Source organism: Frieseomelitta varia, unplaced genomic scaffold, assembly GCF_011392965.1.
Source record: "Frieseomelitta varia isolate USP_RPSP 00005682 unplaced genomic scaffold, Fvar_1.2 scaffold_152, whole genome shotgun sequence".
NCBI classification, from domain to species: Eukaryota; Metazoa; Arthropoda; class Insecta; order Hymenoptera; family Apidae; genus Frieseomelitta; species Frieseomelitta varia.
In genome coordinates this window covers 1,439,601-1,456,467 of record NW_025109217.1, presented here as the reverse complement: position 1 = coordinate 1,456,467, position 16,867 = coordinate 1,439,601, and the positions used below count along the sequence as shown (strand labels likewise).

The window sequence follows — 16,867 nt, the reverse complement described above, 5'->3', positions numbered from 1 at the left end:
AGAGAGAGAGAGAGAGAGAGAGAGAGAGAGAGAGAGAGAGAGAGAGACAGACAGACAGACAGACAGACAGACAGACAGACAGATAGATAGACAGAGAGACAGTGGGGGGAGGGAGGGGGATATTGATTTGTTTTTGTTGCTCGCGGACACGCGATAGCCGGGGCCGAATGTGTGTCAGAAGGCGACGAGCGAACGAAATTTCCCGAGGGCGGTCCTGAGAACCGGGGTTGTCGCGCGCCAGGCGTCAAGAGGTGGGAGAGGGAGTTAGGTGGCGAACGAAGAAGAAACAACCCCGACGTTTCCACGGGTCGGCGAAACGGAGACAGAGACAGAGACGGCGCGAGACGTCGCCTCGGCACGATTATTACGGAGAGGCAAGGTCGAAGACAGAAGTCGAAGACTCGGTTTCGCGAATAATGAGAGCGAAGCCGAGGGAACGGCGTGGCTCTCGCTATTGATTCGCTATCGCGAGGCAAACAGAGCCACCGAGACGAGGAGGAGAGATTCCGTTTTCCTCGCGGATGCAGCCTTCCCAGTTTCCTCCGCTAAACACCGTTGCCGCATTCGACGACTGGATTGACGACGTTCCAGAAATTGCTCGGATTCTGAACCATGTTAACCATGGAAACCACGATGATTCACGGACTATCTACGGGCCCGTAGCCTGGTAGACCGCGAAGAACGAAAGAGCCGAGCCCCGTGGCTTCGATACTCGCGTGATTTTTTTCATCGCTGCTCCCAGAGAGAGGGGGAGGGAACACCTGGCAACGTCTCGGTCCCGGGAACGTTGCGAGATCAAAATAACCGCGAGACGAATCTTAACCGCGTTACACGGCGGATTCGATATCGATCCGCGAGCTGGAGAGCGATTGGGGAATCGCGTCGGCTAATCCTTTGTCGAGCGTTGTTCTAGAGTCGCGAGAGTCTTCCAGTTGCTATCGCGGTTCCTCTCGAGATCCGTCTCGATACACCAGACGCTGAGGAAATTAGTGGAATCGGTGGAAGAAACTTGGGTGCAGTTAACCTCCTGGCACTGGCGTGTCACATCTTCCTCACGTTCTAAAATCACACGTGACATTCCACTGACATCTCATCTTCTTGGGGAGAGAAGAACGAGAGAGAACGAGTCAGCGTTGTAATTCATTCATTTGGGACAGTGGAATATTAGTTTTTAAAAGTTTTACTTTTAACATCTGTCTGAACTGAATTTCTGATTTCGGAGACACGTGTTTAGTGTTACTAGCTTTATTCTTTGCGAGACTTTCTTCGTGTATAATATGTACAAAGTAAGTCCTTGAATGTCGTCATCGCACTCACGTACATACATATAGTTTGACACGGTTAACATGTACGCGTATAGCTTATAGTCAGTTACAACATAGTTGGCACTGCAACTATGTTGTCGTCTGTTAAGAACGAGCAGATAAACCATAGGAACATACGACCAAGGAAATAATGACGAAGAACTAAAAACAGCGGAGAATTAATCACGAAGAAAAGGGTGTCTTCGAGTCGACCGATGAAATAATGGAAGATACGACCAAGGAAATAATGACGAAGAACTAAAAACAGCGGAGAATTAATCACGAAGGAAAGGGTGTCTTCGAGTCGACCGATGGCCCCGTGCCGAACGCGATTCATAAACGTGCGCGCGTACGAAAAGCGAGTGGAGGGTGAGCGAGCGACGAAACACACTGCGGAGGGATGGAACCGCTAAATGAACAGCAGCTTCGTCGATGAGTGGAAGAAGCGGGAAGTCGAGGAGTATAGCAGAGTGTCTAGGAGACTTCAAAGAAAAAGGGGGCGAGACGAAGGAAGAGACGACGTAGAACGAGAGAGAGAAAGAGAGTATGTGTGTGTTTGTGTGTGTATGTGAAAGAGTAAGAGAGAGAACGAGCAGAGGGGAGAGGGAAGAAACGTGGCATGAATTAGAACTCATTTGGTAAAGTGTTGCGCGTGTAGCGAGTTTTCAAGAGGTCGTCGTCGGGGGTGGGTTCAACGTCGGTGGCCTAGAGAAGGACGGTTGATAGCGTGGAGGGTTGCCAAGTGCAGAGTGCGGGGCTGAAAGCGAGAACGGGGATGGGTAGGGTACCGGCGAATGTGATGTGAGAAAAAGAGGAGGTGGAGACACGAGAGAACGGAAGAAAACTGAACGATCGAAACGGAAGGCGGTGAATGGGAAAGAAGGAGAGAGGAGAGAAAAGGTGCAAGTGGACTGGAGGAAGATCGACTCGTGGCGAACAGCGGAAGAAAAGGGGGGCGAAGAAATCGGTGGAAGAAATAGAGAAGTAGAGTTCTCGCTTCGCGTTCAAAGAAAACGGGCGCCGAGACTCGCGGAGCTTGTACGACTACCGAGTAAGTAATAGCCTTTAATCAACGAACGGAACGAGAGGAAGACGAAAGTTTATACTCGGAATCGGCTATCTATATCGCACGGATAGAAACGCGGCCGTTTCGAACTCGAAGCGGTCAGGTCCGCTTTTGCCAATGGAGGGTGAGAGAGAAGATGTTTTTCAGCGAAACGGTGAAACGGTGTAATGGAACTCCATTTATTCGAACGAAATTTTGATTAGTGCACCGATTAAACCGAGCCCGTTCCCGTTCGCATCATTTATCCGCATGCGAGCCATTACAGCCGGAACCCTCTCCTCCTATGAATCACGTGTATCCGAGCGATTTGAAATTTTAATTAGTGCCCGATTAAACCAACTATCGCTGATCGAAACTCACTCGTCCCAAAAGCGAAAAATCGCGGACACGGGAAATCGGTGAAACTTTTATCGTACGGATCTCGATTACGTGAATTGTTTGCTCTCCGGATGGATAAATCGAGTCCCTATCCTAGATCGAACGTGCACGCACGATTTCTCGAACAACTTTTGAAAAAAATCGACTTTTCTTTTTCTCTTTTTTGTATATTCTTAAAGGACATAGTTTCGAAAATGAATCTCTGTATCACGTTACGCGTGAACTCTTGAAATTAACGAAGTTATGGTTGTTTGAAGCGATACTAAACTTTAAAGGCATTTTTCTGAAAACTATGTTTCTCAGAACGGTGTCCGTGATGATCTCAAAATCTACTTGACCAATTGACTCAAAATTTTATTTTATGTACGCATTTAGTACATGTGTGACTATAGTCCCTGCCAGAATCAACCGAAAAATTTTATTTTTTATATTTTTTCAGGCATCCGAAAATTTAACAAAAACATGCAAAAATCGATAATCGAACGTCAAAGTATCGCCAACTTTTTTAATTACCGACTTTTTTCTTTTGTTTTGGTATAGCCAAACTCATACTGATTAAGGAACATTCACGTTTTTCTTATTTCCGACAAGCAGAGTGGCCGGAATCATGGACACCGTCAGACCACCTATGTTTGAGAATACGCAGTGCCACTAACTTTAACTGTTTCTGTCTCAGAAAATTTCGAAACGTCGTTGAAATACGTACAAATAAACCTTGTCAATTTGACTGTAAAAGGTATAATAGTTTCTTTGCGAAAAATTCCCTAACAAAGTTAAAAAGAACACGCACCACGCACTAGAATACCCCCTTAATCAACTCGAGGTCGATATTTGGTCTGAAAGATCTCGATTTTCAATTTCACACGACTTAATTTCTCTTCGTTCAACTGTTGTCGCGACACTGATAATCAATCGTGACGCACAGGACGAGTCGCACGCGTTTGGAACGTGCCACCGATTCATTGGTTCAACAATCGTTGAACTATAGCCAGACTTTGTATGCAACAGATACCTGACGTTTATCGAGCAATGACTTAACCGTTCTGCTTCACGCACTTCAATCGTTCACGCTACGTGAGCAAATTAGCAAATTCCTGGCGGCAAACGAGACGAGCTGTTCATTTAGGCTCTCGTCGAACAGATTCTTCTTCGTGCATCTCCACTGTTCTCGCTTGAATCAATTTCATTCGTACTGTACCGTATCTCGTACGTCTATCGAGGGAACACAGATGAACGATTCAACGATGCTTATTCGATGGAATAACTCGAGGTTACGAACGATTGGTATGTTATTTTGCGAACTGTAAGTGGGACAGTTTTGTCAGCGATTCTAATAGAGCTCGTTAGCTATTCGGCGCGGACATTATAATTTTAGAAGGTTCTATCCCGGTTTACAGGATGATAGGGAAACGGGAACAAGCCTCAAGAATATCAAATCACGGGGAACCCGATTTACTTGACTCAATATACAGATTCCGACGTTTGCAGGGTAAAACCAGCGGGTCTAAGGAATATTTAATCCTGCGCACTTCAGCCATGAAAGCGGCTGCTAATCCTCAAACGATCTTCCAAACGTGAGCCAGTTTCCCTTGAAAATTCGATGCTGACTATTTCGCACGGGAAACGCAACTCCCGCGATTGTTTCACGGTTATGGAAAAGTGAAGAAATTATATATAGTACAGCAGAATGTCGTTTGGATAATAGAAGCTCATTAATTTTCTCCGTATCTTATTTTTATTTTTATTATTTTTTTGTTTTTTCTTTAGGTAATAGAAACAGTGGATAAGGATAATAGAAGTAGATTAATTACGATTAGCGAGTGTTTGCGCAAATTCGAATTTTTCTGCATATTGTTACACACAGAATCTAAACGAAAGTGACTTTCATACTTTAAATATTATAACGAGTATTGTACTTCGTGTATTTTTACAATTTTTTAACAAATCTGACATATGTAAATGCACTCTGTATTTAGTATATTTGAGAGGCTCAGTCTCAGCCAGTTTGTACAAAACAAAATTTTACCGCCAACAATTAGCGCCTGTTTAAGAAGATTAAAAAGAAAAAAAATTGTAGAACAAGGTTAATAGTGTAATTAATAAATAAAGTAATAATAAATAATAAATAATAAATAATAATAAAGTAATAAATAACACAATAAAATATAAATAATAAAGTAATAATAAACAGTGTAATTAATAAATTTGACATTTGTATTGGAAGGATAAAATGTACATAAAAACATGTGTATACGAGTAGGAGAAGATTAAAATAATAATGCGAATTTTTAAGTTGGGATAGTAAAATCATAAGATCTGTAGATCTATGTTTCCCCCAAGGGAAATCAGAATAAATTGGGTACCGTTTAAAGTTAATTACAAATTTTGGTACAGCGAAACTTCATTTATTGCTGTAAATCACAATCCCCACGGGAGTCGCGAAATGTTTCCTCGACGGTCGCAGACGCTATTTCTAGTTGAAACGTTTTTAATACCTATTTGTTGTAATGTAGAACTCCGTTGCTATATCCTATTAACAACGCAACATTATTTTTTAACAGTTTGCTTTATTTTACTAAAAATACTTTCTTTTTTTTTTTATCTTAACGCAAGGCTTACAAACTGCTTGGTTATTTTAACCACTTGCGCTGGCAACTGATTGCGGACCATAACGAGCGACCAAACCATATACAGTAATTCGCTTTCTTTTTGAACTCGGTATGATATCACTGGATAAATATTATTGAGAAATTTATTATTTGTTTTGCCTACTTTGTTTTACTTGAATATATACTTGAAACTAAGAAAATATTGCAACTTTGGGACAAAAAATTCTCGATGTGCGTGGCAAGCGCAAGAGGTTGAAAAATAGTTATAATCTTGGAAAGAGTCGGGAAGCACTGATTTATTGCAAATAAATATAAAATATTATATAATATATAAAATATAAATATAAAATATATATTATATAATATTATATAAAATATAAATATAAAATATATAATATATTATATAATATTATATAAAATATAAATATAAAATATAACATATGTTATATAATATTATATAAAATATATTTTATAAAATAAAAATATATTATAAAGAATATTATAAAATATTAGACATTTTAAAATATTATGTTACACATAATTTCATGTAAATGCAATTTATATCAAAGTTCTGCATAAAACTTTCTCTCACGATTTTACATATGCACGTCTTGTCAAAATTTCCGTGAAGAATGACGCTTCAAACCAAAATCACCCCGTAGTGACAGATTTGGAACAAAAATATTGCTTTCGGGGATCCTATATAGAATTAGGACTGCCACTCGTCCGGGTTTCCTCGGATTTGTCCTGGTTTTTAGGACGGTCCCGTTTTGGGACGCCCGAGATTTTCTCTAGTGATCCGGAGCTTTTTGTTGTTGGTTTTCTTATACTATATATGCGTTGCGTGTTCGATGACGTGTGTGTCAAACGCATCTATACCGAAACAATGGACAGCGATGCATTTGTTTTTCTGGAAGCGATTTTCAAGTGACGCATTATGCCGCGTCCACACTGCTGCTGGCGAACAGCGTTGGCAAACATCAAAGAATCTGTTTGGAAACTTGAAGCTTGTGCACGCAAGCAACGTCTACAACAAACCTGCCCGCAAGCCTTGGAACTGCGAGCTGTTCGCCAACAAGCAGCGTGGATTCGATGCGAACTGCTCGCGAGCAATTCTCTTCATTGTGGACCCAGCGTTAGAAGCAAATGCAGTTCGAACGAGCTGTTACATCACACATTTATGCCACTTATGTATGTGCAATACTGAGTGCCGAGTTTCAAGAAAAATCCAGGGTTTTTATAAATGATAGTAGCTCCATCCATAGCGTTATAATTATCGATTAGGGAAATTTATTTTCGATGGCTCGAAAATTTTGTTTGCTAATTTTTGGCGAGATTTATATCAGAAAGTATCTAATTCCACGATTTTTGAAATGTTTATCGACGACTAACAATAAAGCATAAAGATTGTATCGTAGAAATTAGAGTGCAAAATGAATGGTGAAATGTTTACAATACAACAGAGGACAACAAACTTTCATTCATATATTTTATAAATATTGTCCAAATCATCAAAGATACAATTATATTTTGACAAATTATAGATCGTTTTGGTAATTCTAATGTCAATACGGTTGCTGACGATTGCAGAGCAATACTTTATATTTTACATTATCAGCGATCGGAATGGAGTTTCCCCTCATCGATAACTGTTATAAGCAACTGAAATAGAATTTTCCTCGCCGACAACTCGTTATAAGCAACCGAAATAAATTTTTCCCATCGATCACTGCCATGAGCAACCGAAATAGAATTTCCCATCATCGATCATGATTATCGGCAACGAGAAAAAAAATGTTCGTTCGCTCGTAATTGTTATTTGTAAGCAGAAATTTAAATACGTTTAAATCTTTAATCGTGCAGCTTTTCGGAAAATTTTCTTTACATTTTCAGATCAATATCTTAGATAATTTTCAGTTGTTAATTCTTTTTCGTGACAACTTTTGCGATAATTGTCATTTTTGCTCTAATAAGATAGCACGTGGTACATAGTGTTCCAAATTTAAATGTAGAATTTTGAGAACGTGCAGAGGATGGATAAACTGACAACAAGAAAAAGAATTCTTTGAAAGATTTGTTTGCTTTTGTTCCAGTGGAACAAAAAAATTTTCACTCTCGTTTTCCTCAAAATCGTAGCTATAGTGTACCAAATATACCTAGCTGCAGCTAGTCAATGCTTGCATTTTGAACAGTATCTTTATTAATATTAAACGTTGGCACCAACGACCGGTTGGAAAATTTGATTTAAAACTCTACGTTCGTTCTTATTTCTTTCGTTCAAAGAAACGAGTCAAATTTACTTAAAAAAAAAAAAAAAAAAAAAAAACTAGATGCAAATAAACACGACAAACATATAATTTCTAAAGATATATATTTATTTTTTTTATTTCACAAAAAAATAATTTCATTTATATGACAATTTTATATATTGTCATCAAAATATGTTTACTGACATATGTTTATTTATTTATATGTCATTAAAATATGTTTATTGACATATGTTTATTTATTTATGTGACAATTTTATATATTGTCACAACATATGTTTGTTTCCCTATTACTTGCCAATGAAATTATTGCAACTGTTTCGTTGATGGGGGGGGGGGGAGGAGGAGGAGGAGGTAGCATAAACCCCAGAATTGCCGGAAACAATGCTCTGCGAGGTAACAATGCATCCGTTTGTTTCCAACTATCTTTTGAATGAAACTAATTCGAGCAAGAAACAACAGAGTGTAGCTAAAAAGGACAGACAGAATGACGATGTTACCCGATTATTGTAACAAATAGGATCTCTCGTTTTCAACATTCGAAGGTACTCTTCATTTAGAGAAAATTGGAGTTATTCTTCGGCAATTACTCCTGTGTAAATCCATTAAATACATGGGAACTTTAGTTTCGTGGCTATATTCAAATTAGTGCAATGTGTTACAATATTATTTGTCTTCGTAATTATTTGGTATCAGAATTGGGCGAAACGACAATTTGAATAATAATAATTAACGATTATGATTAATCAGGATATTAATTATGATTACCGATTATGAAATAATCACGGATTAATGAATAAGGGGAATAGTAAAAATTATTCCGATCAAAGGTTATAATTAATTTGTAATATAATGATAATCACATTAATCATAAAACGATTACACTTTTGATCATGATTGCATCTACCATATGTATTTACTATTTGCACTGTTTTGCAATGTGCACTCTGCAATTTTGTCAGAATGTGTTTCCAAAATGTGTGTCCAAAACATCTTCCATTAATTGTAATATGCACGTCAGATATGTCATATGAAATAAAAATTGTTTTTTTCATTAATAGATTATTTTTTTAGTATCTTGAAGTTATTTAAAACATTATCACTAGAATTAATAAAAAAAAAAGAATCACCATCTTATCTTCAACTTGATAACTCTTTTTAAATGATAGAACTATCTCATAATCTTTGATATTTCAATTTTTTAATTAGCATTTTATAAAAATAAATTTCACCTTGACATAATTTCAATTCTCCTAAGAAGGAATGAAGTAATTTTGAACTTTTTTGTACGTAAATTTGTAAATCACAGCCTGTCAGAAACAAGTATATGAATCTGCATAATTTAAAAAATTTAATTTTCTGTATTCAATTATTAAAGTCTTTTACAGACTTCTGTGCATTTCTCGGAAATTTCACTCAATGTGTCTGTAATTTCAAATTTTTGAAATTACAAACAACGCACATTCTTTTTTTTTTATTTCCTGCATTTAAATTATTGGATTTTCGTACAGCGCGAAATTACACAGAATTCAAGTGGCATAAAAAAATATTTATTATAAAATGTCTAAAACAGAGCTTTCTCTAACATTTGACATTTTTCTTTTCTTTTAATTTAAACTTTCAAAAATATGAATCTATATGAAAATCCGTATTTGATAAATTATTGACGTTCTCCAATCAGTATCGTCATAAAAATTTCTCATTTCCGTTCATTTAAGGAATTGATCAACCAACACCAAGATTAAGATTCATATCAATGTGAATCATTACGCGTTGAGTCATTCGAAGTAACAAATTATTATTGTCATATTGCACCATTTAATCGAATCGATACAGAATTTCGTGACGTTTGTATTATTGTAATCAATTTTTGTACAAAATTATCAATATTTTGCAATCAACACCACCGCTTAACGAAGTTTCTGAGGCTGATTTTATCCTCTGATCGACACACCGTGTAATTCTATCGCGATTGTATTATGTTGCTCAATTTTTTTTTTTCAATACTCTACACCCTGCTATCGGTTTACGTTAATTTAACATCTCTATTTACAATTTCCAATACCACGTTCTCTCGCATCTCAAGGATTAAAAATTTACGACAATGTATCGGGAAATTCCATCCCGATTGTTATCATAACTCTTTGAGCGCTCACTACGATTATTATTATATAAAAGTTTAATATCAGAGAAATATGCAACAAATTAATAATTAACTAGTCATCTTTAAGCGTATTTTGATATATTTATTCAACATATTTTAACACCAGAAACTACCAAAATGATCAAAATGACCGACTTATAACTTTTTTGAAAAATTTTAATAAATGTACCGGCTGTGGTGACTAAGAAATTTCGTAACTATCAATGCGTTAATTTTTTCAATTATAAGAAAATAAAGAGAAGATAAAAAAACTTTAAGTTAATTGGTAAATTCTATGGTACTTTTAATTTTCTTTAAATTAAATTCAAATTAAATTAAGAAATTCTCGGATTATTAAAATATTATAATACGCGAGGTTTCTTCAATCTTTGAGTCCATTGTAGATTCAATCGTGAAAAACATTTTTACAGAGAAGAATGTCGATTATTAATTGGAAGACAGACCCGGTCGAATAAATGTTATAAATCAACCAGAAGTTAAATAGTTCTCAAATATAAATGATTATTACGTAAAAGAATGCATGTCTAATGATCAGTAGATGCCTTGAATCTCCTTAACCTGCTATGCAATTCAAAAGCTTTCTCTTGAATTAATGTAAGATTCATTTGTACGTACACAGCTGGATTTAATTCATCATCATTTGCTACTTTCAATCTTCAAAGGGGAAAATTCCTTTTATTACCTGAGTTATATTGCAATTTTAACGATACTCATTCTCACTATTTTCATATTAAATTGACAATTTTCTAACTTTTCTAATTCATTATGTTCTGTGATTAATCAGACGTATTTTCACCATATTAAATTGACAATTTTCTAACTTTTCTAATTCATTATGTTCTGTGATTAATATGACGTAGTTTCATCTTTTTTCAAACGTTCAATAATATTTAATTTATCTTTTAATTTCAACACCACTCGTCTTCTTTCTTTTTAATACACGTGATACAAATGAAATCTGTATGTAAGCAACTCACATAGGCAAGAAAATAAAAGTATGTGTTCTAAAATATAAACAATCGATGTTTCGGATAATCAGCGTTTCGATGGTCGAACTTTCACTATAAATACTATGATAATTTACAGAATTTTCGAGAAGAAGAGTATCTTTACTTAATCCACCCGCTGCGCGACGTATACTTTTAAATTAAATATTAAATATAAAATATATACTTTTAAATTAAATATTAAATATAAAATATATACTTTTAAATTATATATTAAATATAAAATATATACTTTTAAATTATATATTAAATATAAAATATATACTTTTAAATTATATATTAAATATAAAATATATACTTTTAAATTATATATTAAATATAAAATATATACTTTTAAATTATATATTAAATATAAAANATATTATAAAATATATAATTTAAAAAATTAATATTATATTATATTATAAAATATATAATTTAAAAAATTAATATTATATTATATTATAAAATATATAATTTAAAAAATTAATATTATATTATATTATAAAATATATAATTTAAAAAATTAATATTATATTATATTATAAAATATATAATTTAAAAAATTAATATTATATTATATTATAAAATATATAATTTAAAAAATTAATATTATATTATATTATAAAATATATAATTTAAAAAATTAATATTATATTAAAACATATAAAAAAATTAACATTAAAAAGAAATATATATATAAAATAAGATACGAAGAGGGTTAAAAGTCGTTCAACGTTTAGAACGGCCCAAAAATTCCTCTATCCCCATCGCATCGTTCGAAATTCCATCGGAGTCCTTCGGCGATTTTTCCTTCCGGTCCTGCAGAACTTGTTGAACTGCCGAGGACCTCCGTGAACTTCCCGAGTATCCGTTCGCCACGACGCGACGTTCCACGTGCATGCATGTATCGAGCCTTGTGTATCCGGTTTTCGGACTAATAATTTTGCGGGCAACTTCCGGCCCGTGATTGCCCAGGAAACTACTAATGCGCGCACGTCCTACATACACACGTGCACGTACGCGAAACAGAAACGTGCATACACACGGACGACGATACCGGGGTTAGGTAAGTCTCCGTATTCGGGCCTCGAAGATATACGCGAGCAATCGAGATTGCTTTCCGCGGGAAATCTTTTCTCCGCCGTCTCGCTCGTCTCTCCGTGTCTCTCTTACACGGTATATCTCTCGTGGGAAAAGAACATCTGGCGTTGTTCGTGACACAGACGGGAAAACGAGGGTGAATTTCGTTCGGAAATTCGTGGCGGGAAAATAATGGACTGGGGGATCCGATGGTTGAACAGTTAGGGGCAATGTATCGCTGAAACAACAGGTAAAAGGAGCGTAATGGGTGCCATTATTGGAGAACGTAAATGGAATAATTTGTAGGAGGATCGGGGCCAACAGGTTTGGTTGCTTCGGTTCATCTGACAATTGATTTTTTTGATTCTAACAGACAGCAGCGATGACAATCTATCTTATTTCGAATTACGCGCGTGCACTTGAAAAAATAAAACTTTCAAAACGAGCTTTCCAGTTTTAGTTGGATAAGTTTTGAAAAGTGGTAACAGCACATTTTGTTTTGAAGCGTGCTGTGAAAATGCTTGGGACTTTCTCTTGAAGTATTTTGTTTACTTGAATTTATCTCATTTGTTCCAAATATTATTGAACTTACACTGAACTCTCCAATTTTGAAGAATGAAATAGTAAAAAATAAAACATGTATATATATATATATAAAATAAAATAAAATAAAATAATATATATATATTAAATAAAATAATTAAATAAATAAAATAAAATTTTAAATATATAAATATAAATATAAATTGTATAAAATAAAATATTATAAAATTATTAATAAAATATATATATATAAAAGTAAAATAATTAATTGCTATAAATAGAACAAAATAGACAATAAAAATAAAGTAATTAACTATGAAATAAAATAATGAACTTCTAAATAGAATGTTTTCAACACGAAGACTAAAAATTTCTTCATTCAAACTCCTTGAAGAAAATTTTGTAGAGGATAGAGAGAAAATAAAGTATTGAGCAAATTATTCTATAATCCACGGTTGCAGAAAGTAGAATTTAATAATCTAAATTGCCTGGAAAAAGATTACAGTACAGCGTTAACGCAACGTTGGCCCTTAATAAGTTAAGTGCACGTTTCTCATACCTTATTCTACCTATAGGGTGACCAAGAATACAGACTGTTCGTTTTGTCGACGCAGAACATCCGTTCAGAAGTAGCGGATACTCGTGTTTTTATTTCGTTCTCATTTCGACTCAGGATCTGAAAGTTTATTTTATATTAATTTGTATCATAATTGTACATTACATTATACTATTAATCTAGTTATATAATTTATTTATTATACTATTAATCTAGTAACATAATTTATAATTATCTATTAATATAATTATAATATAATTATTTATTATATTATATAATTATAATATTATATTATATATTATAATAATATTATATTATATAATTATAATATAATTATTTATTTCTATAATTATAATTAATTACTGCGTTACAGTCAATGATCATCTAGTGACACAAAAATGTCACTCTTACAGTAACACTATAAAAACCATAACATCGAGACGACACACAGGAATTAAATCCTAAAATAATTAATTTAAATTTAGTTAAAAAGTAGGCTCATTGTCCTACTCTTTCAAATATCTCAAAATGTGATTCTTGCAACGTGTATTGTCCGTCAACTCGCCGATTCATTTTTAAACTTCATTTTTTCCCGGCTTGGGGAGACGAAAGACGGGAGCAGGAAACAGTTATTCCGAGCCGTTTCCGACGAGTTTTTCACGCGCTCTGATCCACTCTGACGAATCGCCTAAACCGGAAAGCCCCAAGATTTTCCTCCCCCCAGTAGTCGAGGCTAATGCGCTCGACCGAAATCGCGCCAAATCCGACCTACTCAGAATTATTTAGCAATTTAACTGAGGGATTCCATGAGAAGCTGAAACTCTTTTGCATTGTTTCGAATTACCCTGGGACCCAATCGACGCACGTCAAAGCGATCTATCGGAAAACAGAATGGCAGGCAAGTTTGAAATAACAGTGTGTTATTTATTTATTTATTTACATATTATTTGGAACGAGTTCCCTTTCACTTTGACTTACAGTGTGTAATAAAAGAGAGGAAAGAAAAGCTTTGTAACATTGTAAACATAAATATTTTTTCGACGAACAAAGGAAATTCACAAGTTGAAAATCTTTGCTCGACATCTCTTCAAAATAAAGGAATCAGCGTTTTATTCTTGAGTTATTCCCGATCTATCTTGTATTTTTTTTTTTTTTTTTTTAACGTCAAAAGACGCCTGGAGGTTGATTTCTTGTTTCCATCTGGATTTCTTTAATTACGGTCGTAGAAAAATAAAATTGGACAAAAATCGCGAAACTGTTGCGTCAACATTAAAAGATTAATTGCTTCTTGAATAATTTAAGAATTATTAATTAATTAATTGTAAGCTAAGCGTGTTATTTTCAAGTTTGTTCTTCGGTGATCCATTCTTTATTTTTGTTATTAGAGTTTATTTCTTTCCATTTAAGGTTGCTCCAAGCGCGAATTTAGAAAAATTGTTGGTCACTAAACATAAACACCAAGTTCCGAGCATTATGAATTAATTGCAAGCGCTATAAAATAAGAGCCCTAAGTATGGTGGTCCAGAATTACCAAAACGCGAACAAAATATCTGTGAAACTCTAAAATATACATTCGTAAATGTTCGGGTTAAATTTAGGCACAGAGATGAATTACCACAGGTTACCCAGAATATTTTTTTAGAAAGAAATCCATGTCCTACAACGATTGCTCATTTTTTTTTTTTTTTTAAACTATACAACTTTGATCCTTCATATCGTTTTATATAATAGATAACAATTCGGCCAAAACTAACTACCTACTGGTGAACAGTATTCTTTCAATTAATTATGATCATATAATCAACAGCTAAATATTATTGATTATAAAATATTTTGCACGATACAACGAATGAAATAATTCAGAGAGTTAAACCTCGGAGAGTATATCCTTTGACATAATTAATAAATCTTCTTTAAACCTCTAGCAAGTGAACCATTTTATTATTGATTATGAAATATTTTGCACAATCTCTGAACGTTCAGAAGATCGAACATGTATCTTCTGACATAATTATTCAATATATTGCGACACTTGTTCTTTATGTTGAGAAAGAAGTAATCGCTATCGGTGTTATAATTAGTGTAGTATATTGTTCGTCCTGTTTCAATCAACTTAAGACACTTTTTTGCTCGCTCCAATTTTTGTGTATAACGGCACGAGCTTGTTACAAATGTTTCCTCTTTGCAATAAATTCTGTGCTTTGAAATCACAGCGCATAATTTTAAGAACCACAATTTTAACACTTTAGAAGGTATTCGATTACAAAATACCATGCACAGTGCTCCAGTATGTACTAAACACTCTTGATACAATCATTCACATACGTAGTGTCGGTTATCGGTTATTATAATTAATCTGTAGTTATTATTTCAGTTATGTTTAAATATAACAGATGGCCGGTTTGTCGGTCATATCAGAAATGTGATAAAATATGAATGCGCGAAGTCCAACGTAGGCGCTTTTCTTTTTTAAAAAAGACCATAGTCGTGAGAGAGCGTTGAAAGAGAACTGTTCAAAAGTGTCAATTGTGTTGTTAAAAGAGTTAATTTGAGTAATTTCTCTCGTTTAATTATTGGTTGTCCTACTATTTTCATTAAATAAACATTTCTTGTATTACATCTCTACACATGTGCCATTATGATACACGTATATATCATTATATTGCATAAACATTATTCATATTACATTTCTACACATATATCAACGCGTTATCCTCTTCAATCATACCTCCAGTAAGCAAAGCCGATCATTTTAAATATTTTAGGCGAATGGTACCATCCGTACAGGAAGTCCAACGTAGGCGCTTTTCTTTTTTAAAAAAAGACCATAGTAGTGAGAGAGCGTTGAAAGAGAACTGTGAAAAAATGTCAATTGTGTTGCTAAAAGAGTTTATTTGAGTTGTTAATTAAAGTAATTTCTCTCGATTAATTATTTGTTATTCTACTATCATAATTTTCATTAAATAAACATTTCTTGTATTACATCTCTACACATGTGCCATTATGATACACGTATACATCATTATATTGCATAAACATTATTCATATTACATCTCTACACATATATCAACGCGTTATCCTCTCCAATCATACCTCCAGTAAGCAAAGCCGATCGTTTTAAATATTTCAGGCGAATGGTACTATCCGTACAATACTCGACGTGCTAAGCACGCCCTAAAGGGTTCGAGATTTCCTCGCTCGTGCCACATTTTCCTTCTCGATCGAGACGAGACTCCCGTTTCTGTTCAATTCGCTTTGGTCAGGTTTCGTTAATAAGGAAGAAAGGGTTTTCGGGAGCTGGCCGAGGGCGGGACCAGGGGGGAAAAACGGGGGGAGAGGGGAAAATCGATGTATCCAAATTGAAAGGGCGGGATAGGCGCGAATATCGGGGAGGCAGCTGGAATCGTTGTGAAAGCTCCGGGTAAATATCCCTCCGAGTGCTTGCGAGCTGCACCTACGCTCGGTCGATACTCTAAGCGGGGAAAAACGGGAAGATACTCCCTTTTTATTTAAAGCCGGAGCACAGACAGACGAGAGAACACGGGGAGAGGGAGAGACGGACGGAGAGGCAGAGAGAAAGGGGTGGTGTTATAGAGAAACGGTTCGGAGGTTCCGCGCGAGGAGAAAGTACATCGAGCGAGCCGGGATACGAAAACACGCGTGTGAATATTCAAACGACGGAATATTCAACGGCGGAGGGGAAAGGAGGAAGAGTCCAGCCTCTCCCTCTCTCGATCGGCAGTCGAAATTTCGAGGCCGGCGGGACAAACTCGATTCGCGGCAGACGATGAGAGAGGCCGAAGGTGGAAAATGGCCAGTTCCTCTTTCGTTCGAGTTTAGATTGAAACGACGGGACGCGCTAAATGACTTGGTGCGAAAGGAAACGAGTTTGAAAATTGCAATTAAAAAAA

The 16,867-nt window shown here is 35.1% G+C and overlaps 3 protein-coding genes across 5 annotated transcripts in view; 1 reads left to right on the top strand and 2 right to left on the bottom strand.

Annotated features, from left to right (window-relative positions):
- LOC122535380 (cysteine protease ATG4D) overlaps window positions 1–16,867 on the bottom strand; it is a 106,795-nt gene that overhangs the window by 20,278 nt on the left and 69,650 nt on the right. The gene's annotated exons all lie outside the window — the stretch shown is intronic.
- LOC122535312 (metabotropic glutamate receptor) overlaps window positions 1–16,867 on the top strand; it is a 75,691-nt gene that overhangs the window by 5,183 nt on the left and 53,641 nt on the right. The window lies entirely within an intron of this gene.
- LOC122535267 (protein lap1) overlaps window positions 12,856–16,867 on the bottom strand; it is an 85,265-nt gene continuing 81,253 nt past the window's right edge. The window contains exons 12-13 of the transcript XR_006308126.1: window positions 12,960–13,076; window positions 12,856–12,888 (exon numbers count right to left, since the gene is read on the bottom strand). The gene's annotated coding sequence lies outside the window, so the exon portion shown is untranslated. The remainder of the gene's footprint in view (window positions 12,889–12,959; window positions 13,077–16,867) is intronic.